Raw genomic sequence first — 14,087 nt, 5'->3', positions numbered from 1 at the left:
TGATCTACTGTCTACATTAGATCTATATGAGTCTAACACAGCCCCATTGGCCATTGTGAAAATTGCAGTTTTTCAAAAAAAATTTTAGTACAGATTGGGATTTGATTAAAAACACAAATTTCCAAAAAATAAATAAAAAAATACATTTACCACATGAATATGATTTACATGATAGTTCATTATCTGATGATACATTCCATTTTATTGATCTTAAAATTGTGGAGGTCTTAGCAGTCTAACCCCCTTCCATCCACTCCTTTGTCACATCTTACTTTTCTTCCATACACTTAATTAGAAGTCTTCAGTGAAAGGGGTATTTCCATCTCCAAGATCCTACCTCAATATGTAGTAGGTGTAAAAATAATAATATTAGTAAATACCTCTAATTAGAAATGTAATATAGTTCTTCTGACATGCTATGCCGCTTAGCCCATATGCAGGGCATTGCATCAAAGCATTTATGACTGGAATAGAAAACTTTGAAAGTCACAAAATATGTGCTCAACTTAGAATTGCCCCCAAATTTTTGTGACTTTTATCGCCCAGCTGCTCCAAAATTAGCAGAGCTAGGGTGGGACAGGGGCAAGTATGAAAAATAACACCTCCTCTTGTCTAATTCATGACAAGCGGCGGCATTCCTTACACCAGAAATCTTACTCCAGTTGCTGACTGGAGTAAGATTTGTGGTGAGACGCTCAGGGGTGGACGCCACTCACCAGGTGGTCCAGATTCACTGAGAGGCATATGTCTCTTAAAGGGAACTTGTCACCCCCAAAATCGTATATGAGGTAAGCCCACTGGCATCAGGGGCTTATCTACAGCATTCTGTAATGCTATAGATAAGCCCCCAATGTATCCTGAAAGATAAGAAAAACAGGTTAGATTATACTCACCCAGGGGCGGTCCGGGTACAATGGGTGTCGCGGTCCGGTCCGGGGCCTCCCATCTTCTTATGATGACGTCCTCTTCTTGTCTTCACGCCGCAGCTCTGGCGCAGGCGTACTTTGTCTGTCCTGTTGAGGGCAGAGCAAAGTACTGCAGTGCGCAGGCGCCGGAGCCACAGCAGGAAGACAAGAAGAGCAAGTCATCGAATGAAGATAGGAGGCCCCGGATCGGACCCTGACGCCCATCGGACCCGGACCGCAGCGGAATCTCCTCCGGGTGAGTATAATATAACCTCTTTTTCTCATCTTTCAGGATACATTGGGGGCTTATTTACAGCATTAGAGAATGCTGTAGATAAGCCCCTGATGCCGGTGGGCTTACCTCATATACGATTTTGGGGGTGACAGGTTCCCTTTAATGAAGCATAAGCGCCTGATCGCTCATCAAGACCTGCGTGAAAATTGTAGGTCTTGACGAATCAGGGACTTCGTGATCTGATTCTGATGATTACAGATCTTACAGTTATAGTTAACTCTTCAGTGCTCAAGTTCGGACTAAATGTATTAATATTAGTAATGGGTATATGTGTATGAATATCTTATACATATATTATGAATGTGACATTAGATAACACTGGCAATATAAATAAATATATCAAATATTATTACTATGTATTTGTTAGGTTTTATCCTAAAATAGGACAGATTATGTCTGCATTTTCTTTTGTGGTCATCTCCAATTCTCTACTATCATTTATACATAAGCGTCTAAGCATGAAGATTTAGGGTCTTATGGTAAATGGATTAGTCTTTGAAGTGATTGATATTCTATCTACTTTCCCATCACAATCTTCAGGATTCACAGAAAGTCGTCTCCTCGGTTAAGTAGACATATGAAACCACTTTTACTTTTCCGTGTCAATAACTATAAAAGGCCCAGTTTACTTATGAATATACAACATGAAGATTTGTGAAAGATAATACAGACTGTAGAACGAAATACAACAACATTTCCCAAGTGATCAAATGACTCTTAGACGGATTGTTTTAGTAATTTTTTGTTTTCATTACATACCAATGTGCTTTTAACGTACATTTGCAAACTCATAATTGTTTAATTTCTAGCACATTAAAAAGAAGACCTCAACAATTTTGCAAAAGTTTTAGGCAGGTGTGGAAATATGCTGCAAAGTAAGAATGTTTATAAAAAAATAAAAAACAAAACAGAAGTGATAATAGTTTATTTTTATCAATTAATAAAATGCAAAGTGACTGAACCAAAAAGAAATCTAGAACAAGTGAATATTAGATGTGACTGTCTTTTGCCTTCAAAACAGTGTCAATTATTCTATGTAAATGGAGCGCCTGCTAGGGCCGTGGGGTACACGGGCAGGGTCCGATGGTTCTTCAGGGGGTTGTCATAGCAGCAGTGACCCGGTCCGTGGCCCTGGGCGTCCAATAAAATTAGTGAAATGAAGGGGAATAAAGTTTATAGGGGATTTGCTTGTGACGCCACTCCTGGTGCTCGGCAATGGGGAAATGGCCGACGCTGCAGTTCAGGTCCACTGGGGCAGATGGTGATGCAGCAGAGATGTTTCAGCTCTCCACAGGTAGAGCTAGGCCCCAGGGCAGTTAAAGAGTTAACGTTAATGATGGTGAATGTTGTGATGCAGGGCAGGTAACGCAGTAATAATTCAGAGGACACAGCAGGGTGCAGTTTTCACACTTTTACTCACAGTTCTTAAATGCAATCACAGCCAGTCCTATGTCCTCCGGGTCTGTGGTCCAGCCAGCTCTCAGGTAATATGGGGTCCACTTTGCCAGAACCCCCTTCTTATGTTCTTTCCCTGGCCGTCTCATTGCGCTGGCTCCCGCCTCTCCTACACTACGCCTTCACACAGAGTGTCCCAAGTCAGCAGCCTCGGATCTTGTCGGGCGACGTCCTGTGGGTCCCCTTGATCCTATATGTCCGCCTTTTCAGCAAATATGAGTGGTTGTGGCACAGACAATTACCACAGCCTCCGGTTTGCTAGCTGAGCCTTGTAGTTCTCCACTAGTCTGGGGCTGGTCCCCTACTGTGACCTGGTCCCTCCACCCAACTACGGTCGGCGTGGATACGAGCCCCATGGGTGGATTCCTCATTACCCGTGCCCCTTAGACCCCTTCTCTCTCTTCTTTCTGTCAGGAGTTTCTCTCTATCTTCCTTGTTCTCTCTCTCCATCCTCTGGTGCTGGGACGAGCTGCTCACTGCTCAAGTCCCCAGCTCCAACTCTCTAACTCACTCCTCCCCACAGACTAGCTAACTTTCTAGACCTTTCCTGACTCCTCCTACTGTTTCCATGATAACTCTACTCTCTCCACCCACACCCTCTACCTAGTTCCTCCCTGGCCTTGAGAGGCCTGGTGTTGGATGTAAGTGTGTGGGTTCTGGGTAGTGCCTTTCTCCTTACCTGAGAGAGGAGCACCACACCTCATCGAAGGTGCAGTACCTCTGTGGCGACTGGACCTCAGGGGTGCCACATTCTCCCCCCTCCCCCGTTAAACACAGCACGTCCTTGGGCTGAAACAGAGCAAATAAAGGATAAAAACATGCAATTTTTTTGGCATGCATCTCAACAAGGTAAAACAATCAACAAATAACTCCTCTTCCCTTTATGGGAGGCACTCCCATTTGAACGTTACATAAAATCACTATAAATTCTGCTATAACTTTAATATGGATTTAAATTATCTAGAAATATAAAATATTACTCCACTACAAATAACAACTTTCTGTTATCAAGTTCAATAAACTTCAATGACATCCCGAACCAGGCAGTCCTCTCGCAGTCCTAAGTGCAACATGGGGGAACCCGTCTCAAACCCCCAACGGAGTCCCTGGGCATGGCTACAGGGCATAGCTGGTCACCTCGCTGGACCACTTTTTCGGCCACACCAGACGGTTTTTGTTCTTTGGTCACAGAGTGTCCTACTCACACTCTTAAAGGGCAATGTAAAACCAAGAAGGAGCACATTAAGATGCACTAAGTACAATGAAGTTCTGGTCATACACTGTCTATGACCACATTGCCTTTAAATGGAACGAACACTCAATTTAACCAAACATTCAGTTTAACTTGACTAATATGGCACATCATCTTAACTATTTTCATACCTAACCAGGTTAACTAACTATTTACATTTACATTCTGCCACTTCTCACTTTCTCTTCCAAGGCAGTTCTTTAGGCCTGCAGCCTTCTGAGCAAAGAAGTTATTCCAATTTGGGTAGCTTCTGCCAGCAATAGTCCTCCCAACTGAGAGTCTCTACCTGGGCTCTTCTCGCTTGGGCCTCCCCTGGGAACCCAATCAAATCCATCCCCTGGTGCTCCCACCAGATTACCACTATCTCGCTATGCACCTCCCAGGGCATGAGTTCCGTCTGCAGCGGAGTTGCCAGTCTATCTTTGATATCTGCTGTCCAGTCCCAGGCTATGTTTCTAAATGCCTGGCCGGGTTTCAGGGCTGGCGGGGGTTTTAAGGGCCCAACTAAGGTCTCCTCGGCCACCGGGGCAACGCTGGCACCTGTTTTCTCTCCGGTGCCTGTCTTCTCCTCCTGCTCCGCTGCTGATCGTGAGGCCACTCTCCGTTCAGACACCTTTTTTCAGCAGGGCCTCTTTCCACTTTGCAACTGGCAAAGCAGTTCTTCCACCCTGACTACCAGAAACTACGGGTCCACTACAGGCAGCTGGTCTGAGTTCTCCGGTCAGCTGGGGGAGCCCACCACTTCCACCCCATGCTCCAGAGCTCTCCATCCACCACTTGCCATGGTGCACCCCAGGTTCCTTCTCGCCTCTCCTTCAGCACACTTTACCACACGCTCCTTCCGCTCTCTCTTTCGTGGGTGGATCCTTCTTCTTTTCCCGCCAGCCATGCCGGGAGGCAGATCCCCCTGGTGACGGACAAGTTAATTTTGCATTTAAGTTTTTACAGTGAGTGGGTACGGCTTTCGTGCCTTTCTTTCAGGTTCCGCCCATGATGACATGCCTCTCTTTTCCCACACGTCTTGTGACACTGTAATGGCAGCGATTTCACAATTCAACAAAGTCTCTGTCACAAAGGACCTGGTGGTACAGGAGCTTCTCTCTATCTTCCTTGTTCTCTTTCTCCATCCTCTGTTGCTGGGATGAGCTCCTCACTGCTCAAGTCCCCAGGTCCAACTCTCTAACTTCCGAACTCACTCCTCCCCACAGACTAACTAACTTTCTAGACCTTTTCTGACTACTCCTACTGTTTCCATGACAACTCTACTCTCTCCACCCACACCCTCTACCTAGTTCCTCCCTGGCCTTGAGAGGTCTGGTGTTAGATGTAAGTGTGTGGGTTCTGGGTAGTGCCCTTACTTGAGAGAGGAGCACCACACCTCATCGAAGGTGCAGTACCTCTGTGGCGACTGGACCTCAGGGGAGCCACATACACTTGCACAAAGACAGGAATTTTGAAGGATTATAGTCAGGTATATAAATAGCTGATTATACCAAACAGGTGATAATGATCATCATTTCAATACGTCGGTTGAACCTAAGTCATTAACTGAAACAGAAACAGCTGTGTTGGAGGCTTAAAATCTGGTAAGGTAGATTCAAACTCCGCTAGAAAGGTAAGATTGTGGAATACAATTTCATGTCACTGGTAATACACCTTGGAAAGACTAAGTAAAGCAACAAGACCCAAGGTAGTTATGTAATGCATCGATAAGGTGTCTCTCTCAGGAAAAGATTTCAAAGTATCTTTCAAGATGTTCTGCTCAAGCTCTTTCGAAGAAGCATAAAAAATGACAACACTGAGGATCATAGACACAGTGGTCAGCATGGAAACTTGTACAGTAGAAGAAAGATACTTCGTGCCCACTTCCCTTCAAAATTGGTATATGTCCAACAGAGCTACCAGCTCAGAACTGGCAGCAACCAGTGGGGCCCAGCTACAACCGACTACAGGTCCTGCCCGGAGGTGAACTTCATGTAAGAGTTGCAGCCAAAAATTCATACCTTCTAGATAGAAACAAGACCATGCAACTCAACTATGAACAAAAACATAGGAACTGGAGTGCAGAAAAATTGCAGAAGGTGCTCTGGACTGACTCAAAAGATGGAATATGAATATTGGGGTGTAACAGATGGCAGTCGGAAAGGAGTACATTAATGATTAGAGATGCACACATTTAATCGAGTGGAGTTGAATTCTACTTGAATTTTACAAAAATCTGCATTCTGGAGAATACGGATCTTTAGTAATTCACTCACTGTAAATTCAGCAAAGTGGTCGTCAGCTGAAGCCACTATTTTGCTTAACAGTAGAAGTCCAGCAAAAAGTTAAAAAGAAATAAAAAAACATTATTCTTTCCTCACCGTTCACCCCTCCGGACGCTTCTGCTGCTACCTGCACTGTCCGGTCCTCCACAAATCTGTTGCATCGCATCTCCAGCCAGGTGTTCACTCTAGGCCAGGGCTTCTGGCTCAATCAAGCCCTGGAGTTCATTGTCCATGTTATGGGACCTACTCAGAGCTGGAAACCCCATTCTAAAGTGGCTGGAGAGTCCACGCAACAAAAGCGCGGTTGACCGACAAACAGGCAGGGAGCAGCACGACGGGCTGGAGAGGTGAGCAATGAGCATTGAAGTGAGTACAGTATTTATTTATTTCTTTTTACAGTTTTGCTGGCCACTTATCTGTATAGCCATCCGTGCTGCTCACTTCCTACTGTCCAGTCCTCCTGGCTTCTATTGTTTTGTTCAGTCTAGGCTGGGTATTTCGGTCCATGTAGTTCAATCAGGATACTCCAAGGCTTGCTGGCAGCCTAGTATTCCTAGCCTTAAGTGAACACCAGTCTCCAACTTCTGGCCGCAGGCCCCAGAGGTCACTGTGCATAAATAGTTAATTTTGGGACCTTTAAGATGAATAACAGACAGAGATGCCAGGTAGCGTCTTACTAAACTTCCCACTGTAAACACCTGAATGATCAGTCAAATGTGTGTGTGCAAACCATGACTGAAGATTATCTTAGGTTTATGGGCACTTTTAACCAAGGTTTCATAACCACTTGAAATTCAGTGGGTGTTGAGGAGACATTTGACAATGGACCTATGTCAAGTGACATGGTTATGCGGGATTCTTATGAGTCGAACAAGGTCAGAGTATGGAAGTTCCATTGTTGTATTCTGTTCAGCTAGTTTTTTTTGCAAAGTTTAAGATGAATAATTACTTTGTATATATCTCTACACTCTTGTTCCTCATCTGAGATCTGCAAACGTAAAGAATATTGAGCAATCTTAAAGAATTATTCTGATGGACATTTTTCTAGTCTTAATATATTGTAGTCATCATCATATTATATTGCACTGTGTACTTACAATTGCTAATTTTGCCTTTCTACCCAGTGAATTCTTCTCTATTCCATTAGAAAAAGACAAAAGTTGAGCTTGTATTAAGTTGGTATACATGCAGCACATAAACGCATTTTCACATTGGCCATAATGAACAAAAAATCTGCAAGTGCATTAAGGGTTCTTAGTAATACTGTTTTTGATAACAACCATAAAATAAGCCCATCCAACAAGGGCCTGGTAGTGACTGGTCCCTCTATTTCCCCTATGGGTATACCTCATGTCGGACTGTTTCCTATGGGCAGAGAATTCCTTTTAGAACATCTGCATTTCTTCGTCTTTTCGAGAGCAAGAAGACCCAAAGCTAACACACAGAAATTGTTGTTTAAGTGACCTACAGAAACTGCTAAAAGGATCCTTCCCAGTCATTGGCTAGGTGTGCCATCTTTTCAGGATTTATTGGACACATTTATTAGGTTCTCTCGGCAGATAATCATTATCATTAGACTTCTCCCCCGCAACAAATCTAAATGTATCATTCATTGGATTAACTGTAACTCTACGCCCCGGTGTGAGGTTTTCCTAAATCTGCTTTGTCTAACTCTCTATATAAATCCACTCTGTTTTGATGGATATTAAGAAATATTTTTCATGGTGCATTTAGTTTTATTGGATAGCTGGAATTATTCAGAGGGCAATTGACATTTAAATGGATTCTGTAGATTTAATGGATATGCATATAACGGAAAAATGTCAGAAAAAAAAGCTCTGTATGTGACATGAACTATTGTCCTCAACCCTTGACTTTGTTTTCTGTTTTCTACATTGTTTGAAATGCCCTAGAATAACAAGAACCCCGTCCTGACTCTCTCCTTACTGCGAATCTTGAGTCGTCTGGACAGCATGTAAATGGACTCTGACTGTCCTTGCATTAGTTTTCTATACTAAGTCTCATCAATCAACTGACTTGTCTCATGAAGACCTTGGACCCGAGGATGAAGGGAAAGTGGACAGCCATTTGAACCTTACTTGAAAGTTGAGAAGTGAAGCTAAACAGATATTTGAGGAGGACATTGGGACATCAGATGAATGAGCAGAACATAACCTTGCTGGGATGCATGCTCTGGATCAAGCATTGGGAATTACAGGATGAAATATCTCTAACTAACAATTCATCTGTAACTGGAAAGAGAAGGAGCTGCTGACATTTAGCTGTGATGGGCATTCCGGATGCCTGTCTCACGAATGCTTAAATGAACAAGACATGTGGATGAAAGTGATTAATCGCTCTCCGACATCTCCAGCTACATCTCCTCAATACACAATTTGTTCTTTTACATATTAGCTTAATTCTGATTAAAGCTACCTGATCTTTCCCCCTCGTGGACATTTTTTCTACATCTTTTGCTTTGAAAATATCAAATTTTTAAAGTAGGCCAAAGTCTCACGACGTTCTTCCCCAGAGTTTACGTGAAGTTTTCTAGTATGTTATTTAGTGTCATATGATCGACTTTGTGATCAGACACCAAGCCAGAAAATAATTCAGAATAAACCGTTGTTTTGTCATTATGTTGACCAGGTATTGTACATTACTTTCAGTTTTGTGCTAAGGAAGTTAGGAAAGGACCGCCACATGCGATCTTCACTATATGTTATGACTCCACTGCTACTTCATGCAGACTTAAGATATTTGACATTCCCAGGATGGATGAAATAGTTTTTGGATTGAAAAATCATCTAACATTGATTGATTGCACAGTGGTGAGGTCTGTGAGAGCATGAAAGACTGTACACAGTGTCCATCAAGCATTACAGAGTTATATAGAGATTAGGTAATGTTTTATTTCAAATCTATTACACATTAATTTAAAAGTTCATGATCCCTTTAAATAAGAAACACATAATAACTATTCTAGTGGATTAAGATTCATTGGAACATAAATATTCATCAAATGGAATCTGTCGCCAGGTTTTGTTACTTCATTTTAGAGCAGCATGATGTAGGGGCAGTGACCCTGATTCCAGCTGGGCTGCTTGCCACAGATTTGATAAAATTACAGTTTTAGCTACTGCAGATCTAACAGTTCTCTGAATGCTGAGCTCTGTATAGCCCCGCCCCCACCACTGATTGGCAGCTTTCTCTGTACACTGTGCATAGGCACAAATCTGCCAATCAGTGATGAAGGCGGAGTTATACAAAGCTCATGAATATGGAGGACTACATGGCTGCAGGTTAAGGCTTCTTTCAGACTTCAGTTGTTTGGCGTCAGTCTGCTCCGACATAGTGACGGATCGACGGATACGTCACAATTGTTTAGAAAACGGTTCTAACGGATCCGTTTTTTTGACGGATCAGTTACTTGGGGGTTGTCTGAGAAAAGTATATACTTTTTGGAGCATGCGCAATTGAAAAAGCGGATTGGGGGGACGGATCCGCCGAAATGACGGTCGCAACGGATCTGTCGCCCATAGGCAGCCATTCTATGGAATGGCGGACGTGACGGATCCATCGCGAACCGCCATTTCGGCGCAGACAAAAAACGTTATAATGTCCGTCAATGTCTAGACAACGTCCGCCAAATTTCGACAGATCAGTCGCATGGCGGATGGAACGGACGACCATCCGCCACAATCCGTCTCTAATGCATGTCTATGGGAAAATAGCGGATCCGCAAAAAAAAAATGGCGGATCCGCTATTTGAGGAAAATGGCGGTTTCAGACTGACGCCAAAAGACTGAAGTGTGAAAGAGGCCTTACCAGTCCTCTAGAGATTATCCTCTACTTATAAAATAAATGATTTTATCAAAACTAAAGCAAGCAGCCCAGTATGTGACACATTGCTGCAATCAGGGTCTCAGTCTCTACACTTTGCTGCTCTCACATTAGGTGGGAAAAAATGGTGATAGATTCCCTTAAAAAGATTTAACCCAGCTAAATACTGAATGTGGTCCCTGATTGCCGTGTCTGGCCACACATTTTCACATGGCAGACAATCAAAGGAATTTGCCTATAGCGGGTGTTCGGAGTATGTATTCCCTTTATAATGTCTGTATGCCCGAATAGGACACGTGGACTGGGCTTACTGTCATAAGACAACCATAGCAGCATAAATTGAAGCTTTGGCCCAAAATGATTAGCTATAACAGAAGCCCACATATAGTACAAGTCAGCTATACTAACAGAGTCTTTTTGCGTATAGGAAAAGCAGTGGCAATCACAGATATCAACGAATAAAGCAGCACTCTGTAGCACCATAGCATGAAAACATGACATATATGAAATATGGACTGCATTGCTGCCCTAGAAAATAGAAAAAATTGAGAATACTTCTGTAATACTATTGTAGGAACTCTAAGATTCTGGTAGCATGGGGCAATGAATAGGGTTGAGCGACTTTCATTTTTTTAAGATCGAGTAGGGTTTTGGGAAACCCGATTTTGTCCAGAGTCGAGTCGAGTGCAGTCGGCCGATTATCGCTAAAAGTCGGGGATCGACCGAAACACGAAACCCAATGCAAGTCAATGGGGAAGCATAGTCGGCAGTGAGTGGAGGCCAGGAAAACACCTACAGTGCCCATTTTAATGCCAAAAACATCCATTCTTGTTTCTGAAGCTTGCCAATCTTAATTAACTGTATAATAATAGTTGGGCATAGGGAATTGGGGGAAAGTTGTGGGGGGAGTAGGGCTGGCTCAAGTTTTTCGTGGGCCCAGGAAATGCGGACTACGTCACGGCGGTGTTGCAGGGAAAGGTAAGTATTTAAAAGTTGCAAGTGCTGTGATCCTGAGCAAGCAGGGGGGGCCCACTCGTTCGCATTGCCACTGGCACAGGGCCCCTCAAAGTACGGCGGTGTGTTTGCATGGCGGGGGCGCCTCCCACCAGCAGCGACACTTTTGCGTACTCTGAGGGGCCCTGTGCCAGTGACGTCGCCAACGAGTATGCCCCCCCACCTGATGAAGGAACCTGCACTTTCATCTGCACCTTCCTCTTTGTCCCTGTGTAAGGTGGTATAACATGCGGGAAGGGGAACCTTACTTTCAGCAGGGACAGATTCTGGCTGTGTAGAGTACAAGGGGAATGTAGTGGTCTAGGTCAATGTACCAGCAGACTCATTTAGCAGTGGCTGGGCAATGGGCAGGATGAGGAGGAAACAGATATAGGGCCAAAGAATAAAGTAGGCTACATGCAGTTCAAAATTGGTAACAGGACTAAACAGGCGGCATTGCTTTGTTCAGTGGAGTAGCAAACCCAAGAGCAGCAGACACTGTTTCAAGGGCCTAACCACACTAGTAGGCCAAATGCAGTTTAATATCTGATAGTATAGGGCGAAAGCCAGAATGTGGAAGCTCAGCTTTGTTCAGTTGAGGACAACACCAGGGAGGGGCAGACACCTTTAGTAGGCCGGAAAAGCCTATTGCATTTTTTAAAATGGTAATTTGGAGCAGAAGGTTGAAGCTCAGCTTTATTTAGTTGAGGGCAACACCAGGGAGGGGCAGAAGCCGTTAGTAGGCCCTAACCACCATTTTTTTTTTTTTTAAAACCACTTAATGAGAGCCGGAAGGTTGAAGCTCAGCTTTATTTAGTTGAGGACAACACCAGGGAGGGGCAGAAGCCGTTAGTAGGCCCTAACCACCATTTTTTTTTTAAAACCACATAATGAGAGCCGGAAGGTTGAAGCTCAGCTTTATTTAGTTGAGGACAACACCAGGGAGGGGCAGAAGCCGTTAGTAGGCCCTAACCACCATTTTTTTTTTAAAACCACTTAATGAGAGCCGGAAGGTTGAAGCTCAGCTTTATTTAGTTGAGGACAACACCAGGGAGGGGCAGAAGCCGTTAGTAGGCCCTAACCACCATTTTTTTTTTTTTTAAAACCACATAATGAGAGCCGGAAGGTTGAAGCTCAGCTTTATTTAGTTGAGGACAACACCAGGGAGGGGCAGAAGCCGTTAGTAGGCCCTAACCACCATTTTTTTTTTTAAAACCACATAATGAGAGCCGGAAGGTTGAAGCTCAGCTTTATTTAGTTGAGGACAACACCAGGGAGGGGCAGAAGCCGTTAGTAGGCCCTAACCACCATTTTTTTTTTAAAACCACATAATGAGAGCCGGAAGGTTGAAGCTCAGCTTTATTTAGTTGAGGACAACACCAGGGAGGGGCAGAAGCCGTTAGTAGGCCCTAACCACCATTTTTTTTTTAAAACCACTTAATGAGAGCCGGAAGGTTGAAGCTCAGCTTTATTTAGTTGAGGACAACACCAGGGAGGGGCAGAAGCCGTTAGTAGGCCCTAACCACCATTTTTTTTTTTTTTAAAACCACATAATGAGAGCCGGAAGGTTGAAGCTCAGCTTTATTTAGTTGAGGACAACACCAGGGAGGGGCAGAAGCCGTTAGTAGGCCCTAACCACCATTTTTTTTTTTAAAACCACATAATGAGAGCCGGAAGGTTGAAGCTCAGCTTTATTTAGTTGAGGACAACACCAGGGAGGGGCAGAAGCCGTTAGTAGGCCCTAACCACCATTTTTTTTTTTAAAACCACATAATGAGAGCCGGAAGGTTGAAGCTCAGCTTTATTTAGTTGAGGACAACACCAGGGAGGGGCAGAAGCCGTTAGTAGGCCCTAACCACCATTTTTTTTTTAAAACCACTTAATGAGAGCCGGAAGGTTGAAGCTCAGCTTTATTTAGTTGAGGACAACACCAGGGAGGGGCAGAAGCCGTTAGTAGGCCCTAACCACCATTTTTTTTTTTAAAACCACATAATGAGAGCCGGAAGGTTGAAGCTCAGCTTTATTTAGTTGAGGACAACACCAGGGAGGGGCAGAAGCCGTTAGTAGGCCCTAACCACCATTTTTTTTTTTAAAACCACATAATGAGAGCCGGAAGGTTGAAGCTCAGCTTTATTTAGTTGAGGACAACACCAGGGAGGGGCAGAAGCCGTTAGTAGGCCCTAACCACCATTTTTTTTTTTAAAACCACATAATGAGAGCCGGAAGGTTGAAGCTCAGCTTTATTTAGTTGAGGGCAACACCAGGGAGGGGCAGAAGCCGTTAGTAGGCCCTAACCACCATTTTTTTTTTTAAAACCACATAATGAGAGCCGGAAGGTTGAAGCTCAGCTTTATTTAGTTGAGGGCAACACCAGGGAGGGGCAGAAGCCGTTAGTAGGCCCTAACCAAAGTTGAAGGCCAAATGCAGTTTAATTTCTGATACTATAGGCCGAAAGCCAGAAGGTGGAAGTTCCGATTTAGACAGTGGAGGACAATTTGAATTAGGGACTGCAGACAGACTTAGTAGGCTGTCCCCTGTGGACCATGCATCCACCACATTAACCCATTGCGCCGTAATGGACACGTAATCTTCCGTGGCCATGCCTACAGGTCCATGCGTCTGTTGTCAGGTGCACCTTTGTACTCACAGATTGCCAGAGTGCATGGACAATGCGGTCTTCTACATGCTGGTGGAGGGTTGGGATGGCTTTTCTCGCAAAAGAAGTGTCGACTGGTTAGCTTGTAGCGTGGTACAGCGTAGTCCATCATGGCCTTATTAATAGTAAATAAAATATATAACTAGGCTCTATGAACTTTTAAATAGGTTCCAGGGGTACACGGGCAGCATTGGTGTGGTCAGTGGAGGAGTATTGCAAGTAGGGGCTGCAGACAGGCTATCAAAGGCCTAAAATAACAAACAGTAGGCAGTCATGGCAGTTTTACATCGGTTACATGGATACACAGGCAGGCACTCCAGGCAGCATTGTGCTCAGTGGAGGAGTATTGCAAGTAGGGGCCGCAGACAGGCTATCAAAGGCCTAAAATAACAAACAGTAGGCAGTCATGGCAGTTTTACAT

The sequence above is a fragment of the Ranitomeya variabilis genome, chromosome 4, assembly GCF_051348905.1.
Source record: "Ranitomeya variabilis isolate aRanVar5 chromosome 4, aRanVar5.hap1, whole genome shotgun sequence".
Lineage (NCBI taxonomy): Eukaryota > Metazoa > Chordata > Amphibia > Anura > Dendrobatidae > Ranitomeya > Ranitomeya variabilis.
This window is presented reverse-complemented; position numbering follows the sequence as displayed.